This window comes from Helianthus annuus, chromosome 16 (genome assembly GCF_002127325.2).
Source record: "Helianthus annuus cultivar XRQ/B chromosome 16, HanXRQr2.0-SUNRISE, whole genome shotgun sequence".
Taxonomy (NCBI): domain Eukaryota; kingdom Viridiplantae; phylum Streptophyta; class Magnoliopsida; order Asterales; family Asteraceae; genus Helianthus; species Helianthus annuus.
Window position 1 is genome coordinate 47,141,226 of NC_035448.2, and position 20,058 is coordinate 47,161,283.

Consider the following 20,058-nt stretch of genomic DNA (forward strand, 5'->3'; position numbering starts at 1 on the left):
AAGCCATAACCGAGACTGTTTTTGTCATTTCCATTTTTTTTATTTTTGAAGAAAGGGCCTCGATTTGGGCTTGTAAAGAAGTGCTTTCATCAACCTTATGGGCGCCCGGGGCAATAGATTTATTGCCTCGGGGAGTGTGCCACTGAAAATTGGTTTGAGCAATTTCCTCAATTTGTTATATATTTCATGCGGGCGGTGATTACCTAAAAGTCCCCTGGAGCTAGAGTCAAGTGTTTGCCTTGTGTGTGGCAACAACCCATTATAGAAAGTGGATACTTGTTGCCATATCGCAAGGCCATGATGTGGACACTTTCGCAATAGTTCCTTGAACCTTTCCCAAGTTTCATATAAGGATTCCCCGTCCTCTTGTGAATATGTATTAATTTCAGTCATTAATTTAGCCGTTTTAGCGGGAGGGAAATACTTATATAGAAATTTTTGGGCTAGTTCATCCTAGGTGTTTACCGATCCAGCTGGGAGGGTGTTGAGCCAAGCTTTTGCTCGGTCTTTTAGCGAGAAAGGAACATTCGAAGGCGGATGGCGTCATTTGATGCTCCATTGATCCGAAAGGTATCACATATTTCTAAGAAATTAGTAATATGTAGACGGGGATCCTCGTCCGCAAGCCTATGGAAGGTTGCGGAGTTTTGGAGCATTTGTATCAAATGCGGCCGAAGTTCGAAGTTATTGGCTTCAACATTCGGTGCATTGATAGCGGCACCTAGGTTACCTACGGTGGGTCGTAGATAATCCATGAGAGTACGTTAGTCCGCCATTGGAGGTGGATTCCCCGAAACTTTCTCTTGGTGTTTGGCTTTTAGTCTTTTTCTGAGAAAGCGTTCGGGTTCTTCTAGAGGTTCTTTTATGTCCTTATTAGAACTGGAGCTCATACACTATGTAGGATGGCGTCTGGTTCCAAGTCCTGCAATAAAAACAGAAAAGAATGCTAGTCAGAAAGTTCACCATGGCCCCGTGCTCAGTGAACACGGCCCGTGGTCGGAGTTACAGTGATTGTTTTCCTGATCCCAGTTACTGGAGAGGTGGACACGGCCCCGTGTTGCACCGACACGGCCCCGTGGTCAGCCTTCTGTAACTTGGAAAACTAAAAACTGCCAGTGACTACGCTGGGCACGGCCCGTGTCCGACCAGACACGGCCCGTGCTGAGCTCTGCAGAAGCTGAAAAACTAAGAAAATCCTAAAAAATTAAAAAAAGATAAAAATATGATTAGGCCGTTGATTCCTAACTTTCTTAAAATCCTTGTGTCCCCGGCAACGGCGCCAAAAACTTGATGTGCGTGTAGTGTAATATATTTTTAATGTATATTTAAGCCCTTTTTACACTTTTAGCCAAGTTTTAAATTTATAAAACACGATATTTACTAACACTAAACACACATATGGGCAAGTGCACCCATCGTGGACGTAGTATAGTGTTGGTAAGATACCGAGGTCGTCCAAGGACACAAGATCTTTTAGTACCGGTTTATCCTCAACGTCAAATCAAAAAGTTAGAAAAGGTTTTTAAACTTAGAAAATAAAAACTAACTAAATGCTGAAAAATAAAATAAAAATAAAAACAGATAGACAAGATGAATCACTTGGATCCGACTCGTGTATTAGTATAACCTTTGATTATTTTCGCACTTTTGCACTTGTTTAAGAGATTATCTTAGTTATTGTAGTAGGCCCCTCTTTTGAAGGCGACGTTACACTCAACCCAGTAGTTTGAGTCAGCAAGGATACAATCCTAAAGGGTTGGATTATTGGAAGATAATGAATTAAGTTATTAATGCAAATTATGGTAGGCCCCGCTTTTGGCGGTGACGTTACCCTCGACTAAGTAGTCTGAGTCAGCAGGGATACAGTCCTAAATAGCCGGGTTATAGTATTAATAGTAGTTAACTTATGAGGGGGTTAAAGAGTTTGGACCCCCGCCATCCAATACCTTTGGGTATTGAAGGAGGTCCTACTAAATTTGACCCAGGCCCTTTGCAGGACCTCTAAACGCTGAACAAGGGCAAGACCCTTACCAAACCGTTCCCTTAACCCCCGACCAGGTAGCCAACATACCTCCATATAGACCGTGGAGATATGAATGGTGAAAATCTTTTATTTTATATAGACAGTAAAATAATGCCAAGACACCACGGACAAACGATAAGGAAAGATCACCTTCAACATAAGTAACTAGTTATTAAATTCATTAATACAAAACCAAATAAAAAGTGCAAAAGATTAAAAACAAAAAGTATTATACTAAACACTTGTCTTCATCAAGTGATGTAAGAGACTTAGGCAAACATGGCCTTGATTGTCAAGAACTCTTACGATCAATCTTGGATCCCGAGACGACTCACACACTCTATGATGGACAATGGATGATGGTGGTGGATGATGGTGGTGGATGATGGTGTTGTGATGGTGGTGGGTGGTGGATAAAGTGTGAGAGAGGTGGTGTGCCAAGGGATGAGTTTCAATGAAACCAAGCACTCCTATTTATAGGCTGAACAGAAGGCTGGGCACGGCCCCGTGTCCGCTGGACACGCCCCCGTGCCTGTCTGACACTCTCTCTCTTCATTAATTGTAATTCGCAATTACAATTAATGCGCCTGCTGTACTTTCGCCACGCCCCCGTGTCCGCTGGACACGGCCCCGTGGTGGGCAATAGAAGCTTCTATAGGTTTGTCTTTTCTGCTGCTTCTTGGGCACGACCCCGTGCTGGCTGAGCACGGGGCGTGTTCAGTCTTCTGTCTTCTCTATTTTGCTTGGGAGGATGCCGTTGAGGGGTCGGGCAATCCACTTGTGTTCCTTTTCTTGTATTTATGTTAGATTTAGCTGTCTTTTTGCTTCTTTTGTGAATTTGAGCTCATTTAATCCTGAAAATACAAAAGGAAGACAAAAGCACTCTTTTTCCAACATTAGTACTTAAAAAGGGTTAGTTTTATGCCTCGTTTGATGTAATTTATATGTTGCATTTTACACACATCAAACATCAAAGGAAGTTTGAATATTGTAGAGTCAGATTCTGATATCTGAAGACTTTGTGAGTCAGACTACGATCTCAGAACAAGTTGAGGGGGAGTCTGTTAGAGAGAAAGAGTCTAAAGAGGCAAAGGCTAGGAATTGATCCTGAAGATGACAGAGATTGATGGAGCATCATCCGAGGGGGAGATTAGTTGATAAAGCCAAATCAAGATTCTGGAAGCCCAAAGACTGATAAAGATTGAAGATTGTGAAGACTCGACACCGAAGACTTCGTCAATATCCGAGGGGGAGTTTGTTGGTGCACTACGTCTATCGGCTTCGTCTTGTATCGAGTCTTGTTCTAGATTGTTAGATCAGGGCACGTTGTACGAGAAAATAGGCTTAGGTGTGTTTGAAGCTGATTTCGCTTGAAAGCATCTAATTCCGCTTGAAATGTCAAGTGAGAGTTTCAAGCGGAATCACAAGTGTTAATTTCGCTTGAAATGCACTTTGACATTTTCAAGCGGAATCTGAAGTCTATATAAAGGTCTTCAAGCGAAATCATAGGTAAACTGTTCATGCTTCCAGTACCGAAGTGCTGCCGAAGTGCCGTTTGATTGTAAACAGTTTCTAATCAGTATACAAGGCAAATTAAAGTGATTTAAGCTGTTTTCTGCATCTGTTTCTTTGTTTCCGCCTCTGAAACAGATCAAGAGCTCTTCTGATTGACTCGTTCGGGTCCGAATACGATCCTACAAAACGTTATCGCAATGCAAACTCGAAACACAGATTTACTTTTTATGCAATTATGTGATGGTTTGACTATTGCGTGATGATTTGTTTAAATGTTATGTGGTTAGCTCAACGCGACGCTTACAACGCTCAACGCTTACTCGCAACTCGATTAAACGCAACACAACGCTTAACACACGAAACAAAAGTCGGAAACTAACAAAACGCAACACGGCCTATCGAATGGACAATCGGTCGAATGGACATCCGCTCGGATAACCATCCAACCGGATGGCCATCCGACCGAAAGGCTATCCGACACCTCGCACTCTCCACCGACTTAACCCCTCCCTCACACTATAAATAGCACCCGTACACTACTGTTCACTGATGTGACATCTCCATCCTACTAGCACACACTCAAGTCGCTCCAAGTCACTTTTCTCTCGATTCAAGGCTATTTCGTAAGTATTTCTCCTCAAATCTTGTACAATCATCATCACTACACACTTCTCCATCATCTTCTCCATCAAAATCACACATTTTCTTCTCGAAATCACCTAATTCGGACTCCTTGAAGGTGGTTCTCACTCAGTTGCTTATGCAAACTGTTGTGTGACATCATCTCATCAAGACTAGTTCAGATCTAAAGGATTTCCATACTTTTAACTTAAATCTCAACAAGATTTTAACATTTTACAAACGTTTTCATCTGTTTTCGAACTTTTCTTCAACATTCTACACAAAACCAATGGAATCTAGACCCATTCAGGCCCTCTACTTATTCCCTAGTTGAGAACCGGCTTGAAAACGGATTTCCACCGGAGAGATGACCGATTAACGGGTCAAACATGAAACTTCATCCAAGAACAGTGAATCTGATCGAATGGGGTGATTCCTATCCGATTGAATGAGCTGAACCTTGGTGTATTTCCATTGTTTGACACGTCATCATGCCGTCTCCGTTAACACAAAGCTTGACACTTGGAAAATTTTATCAAAACTTCAACAACAGACCACCTAATCGAATGGCCATCCGTTTGGATGACCATCCGAACGGATGGACTGCCCCTTTATAATTCTCAAAACTTAAACGATTTTACGAAAACTTCAAACTACCAACTTCTCGATCGAATAGCCATCCGATCGAATGGCCATTCGTCCGGATGACCATCCGACCGGATGACTTGGCATCTATTCTTTACATTGCTTAAACGCTACAACAAAAACTTCAAATTTCAAAATGATTTACAAACACCCACATCTCAGTCGAATGGCCATCCGTTCGAATGGTCATCTGCTCGGATGACCATCCGCTCGGATGGGTATGCTCATTCGACCGGATCATCATTCGACACTCAGCACATCCGACATTCCATTTACGCATTGTTCAACGCTTACGCTACTGTTCTATGCTCAGGCTAATTCCAACGCGCTCCCTTCAATCCAAATCTGTGTTTACTAGCTAAACACGTACTATGAGTATACTCGAACCCATTTTCTTTTAACGCACTTTTGGGTGATACATACGTTCTATAACAAAACACAACAACACACAACGCAAACACTTTACAACGCTAACCGCTCCCGCATGTTATACGTGATCTATGAATGCTTGTACTATGCTTATATAGTGTTACACTATACCGCCTCTAGCAACGATAGTACTATAGTTTGGACTCAGCACCTGTCGTGGACAGGGGTTGCTAGGGATCACATCTCTTTACTTCACGTGTTTGTTGAACATGTGTCGGGCATACTCTGTCACACCCTGGCTTTGCGGAAGCGTGGTTAATTTGGTGTGACTTCTTAATACCATAGCTTAACCATAACAAGCTATATGAATTTAAAATCATGCAAAGTCATCCATAGAAAATAAAATTGTCAAACATTTTCTAGATGGGTAAACACCCAACAACCATTACTTGTCTTAAACAGTACAACTACTACCATAATGCAAACAAAATAAACACGGTTCAGGGGCCATGGCTTGTCCAGGAAAGAGCCATGAGCCTTGAACCCCGGATGACTCTGAATCTAAATGCAGCGGGAAATCCTGCTAAACCGTGCCAGATCCTTAATTCCCTGAAATACATGTAAGTTGAAAAATCAACAATAATGTTGAGCGAGTTCATGCGAAAATGAGTAAATAAACCTTTATCTTTATCAAAAACCCTGGTATGTAGCAAATAAGGAAAAAGAGATCACCAATGGTTTGCAAGGCCATTGATATGTGTAAATGCAAGTAGGAAGGCTCAAACCTAGCAAATTTATGCGTCGGGAACAAAGTCATCCCAAGGTCCGTTCTGCTGGACCTGGGACTGGGCTCGCTACACCCAAATAGATCTACCGCTCCTGCCCCTCGGTCCTACCCTGAGGATTAATGACCTCAAGTTTCCGCCTACCCATTCACATGATCTAAGTAACCCTCCTTACGCTAACCATACCATGTATAACATATCCATAATCATTGTAACATGTATTTCACCCCCGCAGTTTATAAAACTGAAAACAGTTAAGAGAAAAGGGGGACATGAACTCACAGTGAAGGCGTCACTAAATCAGTAATCCGAATATCCGTGTGCTGCGCAACGACCTACATGTGCTAATTCTATTAGACGGATGGCCGTGCTTTAGCTTCATAGTTGATATTTTTGGGAAACGGTTAGACAACCGCTTCGTGTGTATATTTGGTATTTTACTTTCCTTCCCAAGGATGGGGGATTTAAATACATGTGTATTCATATTATCTCATTAAGTCCCACTTAATATATTTTATTTCTTATTCCAAAATATAATTATTTTTCTCAAAAATAATATATTTTCTTTACATAATTCTTTTCCAAAATAATACGTTGACAACATACGTGTCGATGAATATTTCTGCGTAAAGCGTAAGTTACGTTTTAATGATTAGGTGGTAATAGAAATTACCGTTGTAACTTTTATGCTTGTCGTATAAGCGTTTGTATTATTTTGAGTTCGACAAAGTTTGTAAATATTATTTTTACTCTAAAAATAATATTTATACATTTTCACAAAATAATCATAAACAGTGTTGTGAAAAATATATTTATTGAATAAATATTTATCACGTTTATTTTTGTGAAAATCCCACCTCCGAATATTTAATAAAGTCATGGCGAAATATATTTTGTAAATACTTCAAAAATAATTCCAACACTTGTAAATATTCTAAGTGTTAGATTTTTAGAAAATTTCGCCAGAGTTTCCCCTGTAACTGGAGGTGGCCACGCTTTCAAGCGTATCATTTTCTTTTACAAAAACATCTCAACAATTTATTAAATCAACCGAAACAATTTTCCAACATGCTAAACAAGTTTTAACACTTCAAATTGTAGATTATTTTGCGAGGTCGTATTACCACATGAACTTGTAATTTTTCCAAGAGTCGTTTTGTAGATCACTTTATATTAGTGGATCTATTCATATAATAACTTAGTCTTGTAAAAACCCCGTTTTTAGAAACAATCACTCTTCACAACTTCCCGACAACTTTTGTGAAAACTCAATATTTTGTCGGATCTTTTATGTACAAGTGTTTCTACACTTGTAGTTTATAGAAAATCATACTTATTCATATCTTACCCATTTTTATAAAAACGTGATTTTCTCGACACCCGGTCCTACGAATATACCACTTGTACATCCGTAGATCGGCTTGTTTTAGATACTATTTTTCATGTCAAAACATTTTTACACAAGTTCATGTTTCCCGTGTGGTGGAGTTTCACCTTTTAACCCTTGTACACAAGAAACAAGTGTATGTCAAGATACGCGATCCGGACAAAGTCGGGTTAAACGATGATGAGAGCCACCACATCGTAGATCGGGCCATATTAATCAACATCTTCAAGTACTACGACTTTTACACGCGTTATGTGCTTTTATCCAACGAAATACACGTTTTTGAAGACTTTAAAGTTTCATTTAGCGGGTTATCGACATTCAACCATCAAAAATCCTTTTAACCACTTTAGACACGATTAATAATGAGTTTTAAACGTTATACCTCTAGCTCGGGGCTAGGGAAGATCTATGGCGAAAACTGCGTGGATAATAGCAAACGGTAGAGGTCCTCCGCGTTCCGTTTGTTCCGAGCTCCGTTGTACGTAACCACCAACACTTGAGTATACTTGGAACTTGCAAGACTTGAACCGACAATGGATGTGGGGGTGGGGTGGCTCACGGCCGAGAGGGAGCAAGGGGAGAGGGAGAGAGAGTGAAAGTGAAGTGTGTGTTCTTGAGTGTGTGAGAGATGAGTGAATTTATAGAAAAAGTCGTCTCGATCCTCGTGCAATCCAATATAAAATAATAAAACTCGTACTCTTGTCCTTCCTTGGTTGGCCGAAATCTTTAGGATGTAATGGTGCTCGGTTCGTTTTCAATCGTTCAGTTACGGTTCAGTTTGGTTAAGTGCGTTACTTTAAGGTACTAACCTCGTTAGTTGTTTAATGCATTAGGAAGCGGGTGTTAGGGTAATCAGGGACCCTAACTGGCTCAGAAAAATACCAATATTAATTTTGGCAATATTTTTATGTTCCGGGTATTGTCCGGTTGTTCGGTCGGATAGTAATCCGTTAAAGTGCTTAAGATATCCGTTAAGCGTCATAAATAATATTTTTAGCGACACAATTTATTCTGCAAGGTGTCAGGAATAATTCCTCATGTTTTGGCACTTTATTAATTAGCTAGAAGCTAGTGTGTTGATAAAAGTGCTGTGTTTTGTGCTTAAAGTATGTTTTAGGCACATCCAAATCTCTATATCTTATTCCTAGAGACGTAATCATACAATCCTTGTATCCCTACACACACTATGGGTGTAGTAAAATAATTCTGGCTCATTCAGGCCTTTGGAGGCAGTGTTTGCCTGATGCTGGCTATATCAGCATGTTCACTGTGTATCCGTTTAGTGCTACTGTGCTTTTGTGCATCATGTTTGTCACTAAGGTTCAATAAATAAGTAGTGTAGTGACAGGAATATCAAAGTATGATGCAGATATGTACAAGTACCAACAATCAAGTAGCAGTTTATCAGCAAACTCAGTAAAGCACAGTAATTAGGCAACAATTAATAATTAATTAAGTCGTACGGATACCTGGTTTTGAGAGGGTTGTCACATTCTCCCCCCGTTAAATAAATTTCGTCCCGAAATTTAGGTTCTGCTTGAAGAAGCAGGGTTCTTAGGAAACAGGTGGGGGTATTTTTCTTTCATTCGGTCTTCACGCTCCCAGGTGAATTCAGGACCATGTCTAGCATTCCAGCGAACTTTGACGAGCTTGACACTGCTCCTGCGGGTCTTGTTAACTTTCCAATCCGTGACCTCAACAGGTTCTTCAACGAAGTGGAGCGTGTCATCAATATGAATCTCGTCGGTAGGAATGGCAACGTTAACTTGAGTTGGACTCCTCTTAAGATTGGATACATGAAATGTATCGTGAACGTTATTCAGCTCGGCAGGTAGATCCAACTTATATGCTACTGTTCCAATTCTTTTCAAAACCTTGAAAGGACCAATGTAGCGTGGATTCAACTTCCCACGCTTCCCAAAGCGTGCTACACCCTTCCAGGGTGATACCTTCAACAAAACCATATCCCCAACCTCAAACTCTTGAGGTTTCCTTTTCAGATCTGCATAGGTCTTCTGGCGATCACGAGCCGCGCTAATGCGATCTCGGATTTGCGCGATCTTATCTGTAGTTTCCTGAACTACATCGGGACCTACCAGTTGTCTATCACCTGCGTCAGACCAACAGAGCGGCGACCTGCACTTGCGTCCATATAAAGCTTCGAATGGCGCGGCACCAATACTGGTGTGGTAGCTGTTGTTGTATGAAAACTCAACCAGGGGTAAATGCTTATCCCAGCTACCGCCTAAATCCATCACACATGCTCTCAGCATGTCTTCCAATGTCTGAATCGTCCGCTCACTTTGGCCGTCGGTCTGCGGGTGAAAAGCGGTGCTCATATTCAGCTTCGAACCAAAAGCTTCCTGGAAGGATTGCCATATCCTCGATACGAACCTTCCATCCCTATCAGAAATAATCGAGAGGGGTACTCCATGGCGAGTGACAATCTCTCTCATGTAAATTTCAGCCAATTTGCTTGTATGATCCTTTTCACGGATGGGCAAGAAGTGTGCTGACTTCGTCAAGCGATCCACTATCACCCAGATAGTGTCATGGCCCTTAGGCGTTCTTGGCAACTTTGTAACAAAATCCATGGATATTTCTTCCCACTTCCACTGGGGAATTTTCGGTTGCTGCAGAAGTCCCGAAGGCTTCTGGTATTCTGCCTTAACCTTAGCGCAAGTCAAACATTGGCTCACATAAATAGCAACATCGCCTTTCATCCTAGGCCACCAATAATAATCCTTAAGATCTTGGTACATCTTATCCGCTCCCGGGTGGATAGAGTACCGTGATTTGTGAGCTTCATCAAAAATAACTTCTCTTAAATCACCAAACAAAGGAACCCAAATCCTTTTCTCAAAACATAACGTTCCTTCCCTGTTTGGAACCAATATCTTCTCCATCCCACGGAGATATTCTTTCTCAAGGTTTCCCTCCCTGAGAGCTTCTTTTTGCGCTGCTCGAATGCGTGAAGAAAGATCGGTTTGGATAATCATTTCCATAGCCCTAACCCTTATGGGCTTGATTCTCTCCTTGCGACTTAGGGCATCGGCGACCACATTCGCCTTCCCCGGATGATACTTGATCTCGCAGTCGTAATCGTTCAGCAACTCAACCCATCGCCTTTGCCTCATATTCAACTCCTTCTGGTTGAATATATGTTGGAGGCTTTTGTGATCTGTAAAGATCGTACACTTCGTACCGTAAAGGTAGTGTCTCCAAATCTTCAAAGCAAAAACCACTGCGCCTAGCTCCAAATCGTGCGTGGTATAGTTCTTTTCATGTACCTTCAGTTGGCGTGATGCGTAGGCGATAACCTTTTGACGTTGCATCAACACACAACCCAATCCTTGACGCGAAGCGTCGCAGTATACCACAAAATCGTCGGTACCTTCCGGTAGAGCTAAGATTGGCGCGTTGCAAAGCTTATCCTTCAACAACTGAAATGCTTCATCCTGTTTGATTCCCCAATCAAACTTTTTATCCTTTTGCGTGAGGAGCGTCAATGGCTGAGCGATCTTCGAAAAATCCTCAATAAATCTTCGATAATAACCAGCCAAACCCAAGAATTGCCGGATCTCGGTTGGCGTCTTTGGCGCTTCCCAGTTCTTGATCGCCTCGATCTTGGTTGGATCCACATGAATTCCACTTTCATTTACCACGTGCCCAAGGAATTGCACGTCTCTCAGCCAAAACTCACACTTAGAAAATTTGGCATACAACTGCTCCTTCTTCAGTAGCTCTAAGATAGCTCTGAGGTGTTGCTCGTGTTCTGCCTTCGTCTTTGAGTAGATCAAGATGTCGTCGATGAACACAATCACGAACTTATCCAGGTACGGCTTACAAACTCGGTTCATCAAATCCATGAACACTGCAGGTGCGTTTGTTAAACCAAACGGCATGACAAGGAACTCGTAGTGCCCATAACGAGTTCTGAAGGCTGTCTTCGGGATACTTTCCTCCTGTATCCGAAGTTGATGATATCCAGATCGAAGATCGATCTTGGAGTAGAAACTTGAACCTTGAAGTTGGTCAAACAGATCATCAATCCTTGGCAAAGGATACCTATTCTTGATCGTCAGCTTGTTCAATTCTCTGTAGTCAATGCACATACGGAAACTACCATCCTTCTTCTTGACAAACAAAACTGGAGCTCCCCAAGGCGAGAAGCTTGGTCGGATAAAACCCTTATCCAACAATTCTTGAAGTTGCGTCGATAGCTCTTGCATCTCAGACGGGGCAAGTCTATAAGGTGCCTTAGCCACAGGCGCGGCGCCTGGAACTAAGTCGATGCGAAATTCCACTTGCCTCTGAGGCGGCAAGCCAGGCAAGTCTTCTGGAAAGACTTCCGGATACTCCCTTACGACAGGGATGTCTTCGATCTTCGGCTCAGCAGCCTTTTTATCCACGATGTGTGCTAGAAAAGCAACACACCCTTTCTTCAAACACTTTCTTGCTTTCAGACAGCTGATAATCCGCAACGGCGTCTCACGCTTCTCTCCATGAACAACAATGGTCTCACCATCGTCGGTCGGAATACGAACAATCTTCTCGTGACAAACAATCTCCGCCTTGTTACTTGCTAACCAATCCATCCCTACTACCACGTCGAAGCTTCCTAACTGGACTGGTAGTAGATCGAGAGCAAACTCACGCTCTCCTAACTCGATTACACAACCTCTAATCATTTCATTGGCTTCTACTAACTTCCCATTAGCTAGCTCGATCGAATAAGGAATATCTAACTTACTAGCGGCTAAACCAAGCATGTTCTTAAATTCTAGCGATACGAAGCTATAATCGGCACCAGTATCAAACAAAACAGACGCATAGCGTTGGTTTACAGGGAACGTACCAGTAACAACATTGGGATCCTGGCGCGCTTCCCTGGCCTCCATGTTGAAAACTCTTCCACGAGCTTGGGTCAATTCCGGACAGTTCCTCTTGAAGTGCCCTTGATCTCCACAATTAAAACACCCGGGCCTCTGCCCGTTTCCACCATTGTTCCCAGCCTGGTGGTTTCCCTGGTTTCGGTTCACGGTGCCTGCTTGGTTAGCACGGTTTCCATTTCCACCCTGATTTCCTTGTGGGCGGTTCCCAGCACCACCACGGTTGTTTCTATTTCCATTTCCTCCCTGACCTCCCCGGCCAGCATTTGCCCAACAAGTCTCCTTCAGGTGGCCAACCTTTCCACATGCTTCACAAACTTTCAATCCACAACGACCGGAGTGATGTTTTTGACATGAGTTGCACTTGGGCTGTGCACCCATGTATCCCCTGCTCTTCTTTCCACCACCAACTGAATCTTGAGTTGGTGCATTCGCTTCTCCCTTCTTGACCACCGTCCCGGTGCTTTGCTTGAAACTTGAAAACTTCCGCTTATTGCCACTAGATGACTCCACATGAGTCTCCTTTCCCTTGGGTTCAATCTCATCGAACTTGTTTAACCGAATCGCTTCTTCAGTTAAAGCCACACTCAGATCGATGGCTTCTGTGATGGTTGCGGGTTTGGAAGAAGTCACCATACTGATTATCTGAGGAGCCAATCCCCAGATGAAGCGCTCAACCCTCTTAAACTCGGGTGTTACCATATAAGGTACCACGTGAGACAGATCGTGGAATCTCTGAACATATTCCGCTATCTTCGACCCTTCCATCTTTAAGTGCCAAAACTCAGTTTCAAGCTTTTGAATCTCCGCGCGAGAGCAGTACTTCTTCCGCATAAGCTCTTTCAATTCGGCCCAAGACAGGGTGTAGGCGGCAGCTTCGCCTAGAGTTTGCACTTGAAGGTTCCACCAAGATAGGGCTCCATCTAGAAACAGCCCTGAAATGTAAGTGACCTGCTGGTCGATCGCACATTTGCTCATACGGATGGTGGAATCAGTCTTCTCTGCCCAACGAACGAAGGCAACAGCACCGCCCGTGCCGTCGAAGTTTGTGGGCTTACAGTCCAGAAACTGCTTGAAGGTGCACCCTGCACATTCGTTTCAATATAGGGACTGCTTTAGTAATTGCTACAGGAGTCCAATTAGACCATGGTACGTCTTAAAGACTTAGGGTTACCATGAGTGGGATTCTGGTTGCCATTGCCATTGGAGCTACTCCAGCTGGGTCCTCCCTGCGATGCAGCATACTGAGCAATCGCGGCAGCAATGATTCCTTGCAGTTCTTCTTGAGTCGTGGGCATCGGCTGCGGTTGACGTCTTGGTGCCATTTTCTAAAGATGCGTACGTCGATTAGGCCATAGAAATCATACGTATATAGTAATAGTAATAGCATATAACATCTCATGTTATCAATATATCACACACAACATCCCATGTCCAACATCCCATGTCCAAATATAAAAATAATCAATCAAGTAAATCAGATATGATGAGAATGCGGCGATTGCATATATATCAAGACCATAAGCATAGTAAGTGTGTTAGTACATCCATCAATCACATAGGGGTTACATCACCCCTGTACAAAATACATCATATCAGTGTTACATACAATCAATACATCACATGTATCAACAAAAATCTGTGTAGTCAAATGGTCTTCAAAAGCTGTGCATAACAATCGCGGCTGTCTCACCGGTGTCTACCCTGGTAACGTCGATGATCTCTAGAATGGTGGTGGTGGTGGAGGATAATGTAGGCGGCGAAAGAGAAGCCAATCCTCCTCCAAGGCCTGCTGGGTGCGGATCACGGATGCAATCTGCTGCTCTAGGATCGAAAGTCGAGCAACAATGTCAGGAGGAAAAGACCGAAATGGCTGAGCAGATGAGGATGACGGTCCAAGATATGGATAAGGAGGCATCTGAGCTCTCTCGAGCTCCTGCAAACGCTGAGAATGGGAATCATGCTGGTGTACAAATGACATCAAAAGATCCTCAATAGTATGACCCAAATGAAATGGGTGGTATGGATCTGTGGGTGGCATGGGTGAGGAAGAGGACCAAAGTAATGGCGTGCTGGTAAGATCGATAGGTGCAACAGAAGATGGGATGGATGCTATCTGAGGCATGACAGGTAATGGCATCGGTACATGGCCAAATGGATGGGCGGAAGAGCCCTCTCCAGGCCCCGCTGGAGGTATGACAGAAGGAATCTGAAACGAGAACTCGGGATGGTGAGTATCCATGCGGTGAGGAGGAAGCGGCGGAACATCCTCGTCAGCCGGTATCCAACCGTGCTGAGCCTCCTCGTCAGGGGGATCCATGTGCTCTGCAAACAGAGCATGCTCGGGCTCAATAGGTAAGGGATCAACAGGAGCTAAAACAGGATCAACGTGAGCAACAACAGGATCAACATGATCGTCATGAGGGTCAACTGGAACGTCAGCGATCAGAGGGTCAACAAGAGGATCAACAACATGGTCAGCATCTAACAAAGGAATATCATCAACAGGAACATCGCCAAGTGGCTGACCCGCCAAAATAGGATCAACAGGAACATCAGCATGTGCCAAACCATGCTCATGTGCGGGATCGAAAACAGCGGCCTGCTCTGGAGCTACTGCAGGCTCGGGATCGTCAAACGCCATATCGAAGTCAAAGTCCGGATCGATAGGATCAAAAGGGTCGGCAGGGTCAACGGGGTCCTCTACAGGCTGGTCCATATGAACGAACTCAATATCACGGTCTGGATCGAATCCAGGAGGAAATACAGGGTCAGAATCCTCGATATCGTCATGCTCAAAAACAAAGCTCGGCATAGGGGCGGCAGATGACGCCTGGTCAGGATCCGAGTCATGAACGAAAAGCTGCGTGCTCGCCACATGTGATGGAGCAGATGCCACAGACTCAAAGGAGTCTGGAGCTGGAGAATGAACAGGCGAGTCTCCGGCAGGAGCACCGGCGATCATCAAAAGACCGCCAGCGGGCAAAAGAGCTGGGTCAGGATCCTCGTCCTCGTATAGCTCATCATCGAAAAGATCAATATCGTCACCAGCCTCGGCATCAAGCATAAGCTCATAAGCTGGGTAGGATGCAAGAGGAATCGGGGCGGGAATCACAGCGAGAGGAAGATCCGCAGCAGGACCACCAACGATGGGCTCATCGACGCCGTCAGGTAGTGCGAATGGCTGGAAAGTCGTCGTCGTCTGTACTGGTATAATCCGAGGTGTGCACCTCGTGCTCTGATGACATACTCTCGTCTGACTCCATGGGTCGGGGTCCAGTAGTGTCCGAATCTCCTGTATCTGAGGTATCCATGAGTCTGTAATACAATCACAAGTATGCACAAATATCAGCAAATCAGGTAATCACACAAGTTACCACATAATAATCACATATTCCTCCTAGTCCCACTAGCCTCCCAGCCTCCCAGACTGTTCTTCCTAGTCCCACTAGCCAACTTTTCCCAGCCTCCCAGACTGACTCCCTAGTCCCACTAGCAAACATTTCCCAGCCTCCCAGACTGACTCCCTAGTCCCACTAGCAAACATTTCCCAGCCTCCCAGACTGACTCCCTAGTCCCACTAGACAACTACCTCGATCCGTTAGATCGAGCCTCGGCCTCCCAGACCGAGCCTCAGTCTCTCAGACCGAGCCTCAGCCTCCCAGACTGAGCCTAAAAAAATAATAAAATATGCTCAACATTTGTTTATAAAAAGTTTTGGATCTGGACTTAAGTGGTATGCAGAAAAACATTTTCGTGAGAGCCCTAGTGATCATAGTCTAGACTCAAAATGAACCCTAGTTCGCTATGATCAGAGCTCTGATACCAAGCTGTCACACCCTGGCTTTGCGGAAGCGTGGTTAATTTGGTGTGACTTCTTAATACCATAGCTTAACCATAACAAGCTATATGAATTTAAAATCATGCAAAGTCATCCATTGAAAATAAAATTGTCAAACATTGTCTAAATGGGTAAACACCCAACAACCATTACTTGTCTTAAACAGTACAACCACTACCATAATGCAACAAAATAAACATGGTTCAGGGGCTATGGCTTGTCCAGGAAAGAGCCATGAGCCTTGAACCCCGGATGACTCTGAATCTAAATGCAGCGGGAAATCCTGCTAAACCGTGCCAGATCCTTAATTCCCTGAAATACATGTAAGTTGAAAAATCAACAATAATGTTGAGCGAGTTCATGCGAAAATGAGTAAATAAACCTTTATCTTTATCAAAAACCCTGGTATGTAGCAAATAAGGAAAAAGAGATCACCAATGGTTTGCAAGGCCATTGATATGTGTAAATGCAAGTAGGAAGGCTCAAACCTAGCAAATTTATGCGTCGGGAACAAAGTCATCCCAAGGTCCGTTCTGCTGGACCTGGGACTGGGCTCGCTACACCCAAATAGATCTACCGCTCCTGCCCCTCGGTCCTACCCTGAGGATTAATGACCTCAAGTTTCCGCCTACCCATTCACATGATCTAAGTAACACCCTCCTTATGCTAACCATACCATGTATAACATATCCATAATCATTGTAACATGTATTTCACCCCGCAGTTTATAAAACTGAAAACAGTTAAGAGAAAAGGGGGACATGAACTCACAGTGAAGGCGTCACTAAATCAGTATCCGAATATCCGTGTGCTGCGCAACGACCTACATGTGCTAATGCTATTAGACGGATGGCCGTGCTTTAGCTTCATAGTTGATATTTTTGGGGAAACGGTTAGACAACCGCTTCGTGTGTATACTTGGTATTTTACTTTCCTTCCCAAGGATGGGGGATTTAATACATGTGTATTCATATTATCTCATTAAGTCCCACTTAATATATTTATTTCTTATTCCAAAATATAATTATTTTTCTCAAAAATAATATATTTTCTTTACATAATTCTTTTCCAAAATAATACGTTGACAACATACGTGTCGATGAATATTTCTGCGTAAAGCGTAAGTTACGTTTTAATGATTAGGTGGTAATAGAAATTACCGTTGTAACTTTTATGCTTGTCGTATAAGTGTTTGTATTATTTTGAGTTCGACAAAGTTTGTAAATATTATTTTTACTCTAAAAGTAATATTTATACATTTTCACAAAAATAATCATAAACAGTGTTGTGAAAAATATATTTATTGAATAAATATTTATCACGTTTATTTTTGTGAAAATCCCACCTCCGAATATTTAATAAAGTCATGGCGAAATATATTTTGTAAATACTTCAAAAATAATTCCAACACTTGTAAATATTCTAAGTGTTAGATTTTTAGAAAATTTCGCCAGAGTTTCCCCTGTAACTGGAGGTGGCCACGCTTTCAAGCGTATCATTTTCTTTTACAAAAACATCTCAACAATTTATCCGAAACAAATTTCCAACATGCTAAACAAGTTTTAACACTTCAAATTGTAGATTATTTTGCGAGGTCGTATTACCACATGAACTTGTAATTTTTCCAAGAGTCGTTTTGTAGATCACTTTATATTAGTGGATCTATTCATATAATAACTTAGTCTTGTAAAAACCCCGTTTTTAGAAACAATCACTCTTCACAACTTCCCGACAACTTTTGTAAAAACTCAATATTTTGTCGGATCTTTTATGTACAAGTGTTTCTACACTTGTAGTTTATAGAAAATCATACTTATTCATATCTACCCATTTTATAAAACGTGATTTTCTCGACACCCGGTCCTACGAATATACCACTTGTACATCCGTAGATCGGCTTGTTTTAGATACTATTTTTCATGTCAAAACATTTTTACACAAGTTCATGTTTCCCGTGTGGTGGAGTTTCACCTTTTAACCCTTGTACACAAGAAACAAGTGTATGTCAAGATACGCGATCCGGACAAAGTCGGGTTAAACGATGATGAGAGCCACCACATCGTAGATCGGGCCATATTAATCAACATATTCAAGTACTACGACTTTTACACGCGTTATGTGCTTTTATCCAACGAAATACACGTTTTTGAAGACTTTAAAGTTTCATCAAGCGGGTTACCGACATTCAACCGACAAATATCTTTTTAACCACTTTAGACATGACCAAAAATGAGTTTTAACGTTATAACCTCTAGCTCGGGGCTAGGGAAGAAACTAGTCGAAAACTGCGTGGATAATAGCAAACGGTAGAGGTCCTCCGCGTTCCGTTTGTTCCGAGCTCCGTTGTACGTAACCACCGACACTTGTATACCCTTGGAATGTCAAGACTTGAACCGAAAAACGGATGTGGGGGTGGTGGTGATCTCGGCCGAGAGGAGGGAGAGGGAGAGGGAGAGATGTGAAGGTGAAGTGTGTGTTCTTGAGTGTGTGAGAGATGAGTGAATTTATAGAAAAAGTCGTCTCGATCCTCGTGCAATCCAATATAAAATAATAAAACTCGTACTCTTGTCCTTCCTTGGTTGGCCGAAATCTTTAGGATGTAATGGTGCTCGGTTCGTTTTCAATCGTTCAGTTACGGTTCAGTTTGGTTAAGTGCGTTACTTTAAGGTACTAACCTCGTTAGTTGTTTTAGTGCATTAAAAGCGGGTGTTAGGGTAATCAGGGACCCTAACTTGCTCAGAAAAGTACCAATATTAATTTTGGCAATATTTTTATGTTCCGGGTATTGTCCGGTTGTTCGGTCGGATAGTAATCCGTTAAAAGTGCTTAAGATATCCGTTAAGCGTCATAACTAATATTTTTAGCGACACAATTTATTCTGCAAGGTGTCGGAAATAATTCCTCATATTTTGGCACTTTATTAATTAGCTAGAAGCTAGTGTGTTGATAAAAGTGCTGTGTTTCGTGCTAAAAGTATGTTTTAGGCACATCCAAATCTCTGTATCTTATCCCTAGAGACGTAATCATACAACCCTTGTATTCCTACACACACTCTGGGTGTAGTAAAAATATTTTGGCTCATTCAGGCCTTTAGAGGCAGTGTTTGCCTGATGCTGGGCTATATCAGCATGTTCACTGTGTATCCGTTTAGTGCTACTGTGCTTTTGTGCATCATGTTTGTCACTAAGGTTCAGTAAATAAGTAATGTAGTGACAGGAAAATTATAGTATGATGCAGACATGTATAAGTATCAACAATCAAGTAGCAGAAATCTCAGTCAAGCACAGTAATTAGGCAACAATTAATAATTAATTAAGTCGTACGGATACCTGGTTTTGTGAGGGTTGTCACAACAAAGTGCATCAACAAAAAGTGTGTCGTCAATGAGGACGAAAATTAGCAACTTCAACAGCATTGTCAACCACCATAATATGACAACAAAATAGACCGAACGGTTCAAGACGCAAGACGTCATGTCTGCTGCTCTCGACGAGTTTAGAGCAACATACAGTTGTGCATTTACCATGGTCAAACCTTACAAGGTGCTTAGAAATTCGCCGAAGTGGTATCTTGTGCTAATCGTCAAGAACCGGTGGATGATCAAAGTGCTCCAAGAGTAATTCATACACGCCGGAGTCCGCGCTCGTCCACAGGTGCATCTGATGGCTCGTTCTTACCTAGAACCTAAAACGACACAACCTAGACCTAGACTTTGGGGAACCGCAAGAATTGCCACGCCCACCAGGTAGAGACAAAACCAAGGCAGCAAACACAAGAGGAAAGGTCCAAAGGTAAAACCACTTCTACAACAACAACAAATATTGAAGGTGGATCCAGTCTCCCGTCCAAGTTAGACGAGAAACTTGCTCGAATTCTATCGCTAAAGAAACAAGAGATCGAGTTGGAAAAGAGTAGGCAAAAGGCGCCGACATTCGTTCCTCAAAAAAACCAATTCCAACTCATGTATCCGACAAGGA

The 20,058-nt window shown here is 42.6% G+C and overlaps 1 non-coding gene across 1 annotated transcript; it reads left to right on the forward strand.

Annotated features, from left to right (window-relative positions):
- The first annotated feature begins 292 nt into the window (after positions 1–292).
- On the forward strand, positions 293–399 carry LOC118488530. Its single transcript, XR_004885074.1, has one exon. It is a non-coding gene; the product is annotated as a small nucleolar RNA R71 (small nucleolar RNA).
- Positions 400–20,058: the final 19,659 nt, after the last annotated feature.